Genomic DNA, 2,090 nt, shown 5'->3' on the forward strand with positions numbered 1-2,090 from the left:
CGGGCCGCCCGCCGCCTGCGCATGCGCCAGGCCAGAAAGCACTGCGCGGTGGGCTAGAGCGCCGCGCCGCACCATAGAGAAAGAGGAGAGAGGGGTCCGCCTGTGGCTGGGGGGAGGAATCTCTGGCCGCCATCTTGGGGGGGTACCTTGGCCGCCATTGGGGGAGGGGCGGTACACGTGACCCGGCAGCGGCGCCTCGTGTTCGGTCGCGGGACCTGGGATGGCGAGATGCTGAAGGCTGTCTCGTTGCACCCGGCTTCGCTGCACAAGAGGTTCAAGGCTCCGCCGCGACAGCTGGAGGGTGGCGTGGGGCCGGGCGCCACCACGTGGTTCCTAGCTGCCGTCCGGCGCATCCTGGGGCTTTCATCCCCCTCCATTATAACATGCCTAGGAGAGCTGCTGGTGTGGGCGGGGTGCTTCGTTCCCCCGGGCTCTCCCCGTTGCTGCTCAGGGAAGCCCGGTGGAAGCTTGGCACGTGCTGCGGGCACTCACCTGCGCCCGGCCCGGCCCTAGCCCGGGGCTGAGCTGCAGCCTTGTATTAAGTTACATATGAAATTATTGTCTTGGAAATTAAAGTATTTGCTGAAAAACTGTTGTAACTGAAAAAGTATGCAAATAAGTTGTCTTCTTACTTACTGTATATTGCTCGCTGTTGCATGTTAGTGAGTGAATGAGACCTAGGTTGTCAAAAGTTGAAGCACTTTTTAATTTTGAGGCAAGCAGTTATGAGAAATTGCTGGCAGCAAACCCCAAAGTCAGTGACGGTTTCCTGAGAGTTACTTGGCTGCAGCAATTAGCCAGCTCAAAAATAATTGTACATTTTGAACATTTTAGTATTATTGATTGGACGTCGTTACAAAGGTTGGCATTATACAGATACAATAATTATTGTACAACTGGCAGTGCTGCTGTGCTGCTGCCCATCTCCAACTGTGGCAGCTGGCAGGGGCCCAGCACCACCCAGGAGAGGGCAGCCACTGCTTGGAGGAAGAAGCCAGGCTGCTCACACCCTGGGGCTCCCCTGCTAACCTGACTGAGAGGCTACACACAGGCCAAGTGTGTCGAGGCTGAAGCAGGGTCCCTAGTCCCAGTTCCCTAATCTTTACACCAGGGTTCCTAAACTCTGGTTCATGTACCCTGCGGGGTAAGCAAGATATCTCAGGGTGGGGGGGAAGGGTATGTGGGAGAAATTGTGGCACAGTGGATTTCATTTTCATTATAATGATAATTGGCATTGAAGAAGTTAAAATATAAAAGGTAGGCTGGTAGGAGTATGGGTGCAGTTGGTAAACCTGGAAGCGGGTAGGTGATGAACAGGGATCCTGGTTTTTCTCTGATAATAAAATATTCCCCAATTTTTGGTTTTAAAAAAGTAACCTAAAATCCACATTTTCCCATGATTAAAATGAAACATCACTACACACACGCGTGTGCGCACACACACACACCAACTGTCCGTCAAGAATGATGTGGGGTGGGTAGGTGGGGATGGAGCACCACCACCCACTGCCCTGTGCTGCTGTCTCAGGCCATCCTTGTTGCTCGTCATGACTGACCAGGGGGATGGAGTGCTGCCATCTAGCACCCTACAGTGCCACTGCTCCACCTCCAGCCCCATGCGCCCCCACCCACCCCTGGGTCCAGCCTCATGCAGCAGAGTGCGGGGGCAAGGCCAAGTCTGCATCACCAACACCCTGTGCTGCCACCGCCTCCTTTGTGGTGGCAATGAAGTTGGATCCTCCTTCTGCTCTGTGTGCCTTCCCCCACCTGCCACGTCCGGCCCCTTGCACCACAGCTCCAGTCCCTAAGTGCCCACTATCATAGGGGTGGGGTGAGGGGGGGGAGCCTGCGTCCGGCCCCGTTTCCCCCTGCTGCCTCCTCCCCCTCCACCACATCAAGTCCAGGCCCATTCCCTCCCTCTTCGTCCAAGGAGCAGGGCCGGGTGTGGGGTTGAGGCCAGCACTGGCCTTGGCCTGCCACTCTGGGGATGGTGCTCCCATGACAGCAGAGACTGAGGGGCTGGTGTGGGGGCGGGGCCAGGCCAGTGCCACTGTCCCTGCTGTTATGGTGGTGCTCTGCCACACTGCCAC

The sequence above is a fragment of the Crocodylus porosus genome, unplaced genomic scaffold, assembly GCF_001723895.1.
Source record: "Crocodylus porosus isolate Cpor-Errol unplaced genomic scaffold, CroPor_comp1, whole genome shotgun sequence".
Lineage (NCBI taxonomy): Eukaryota > Metazoa > Chordata > Crocodylia > Crocodylidae > Crocodylus > Crocodylus porosus.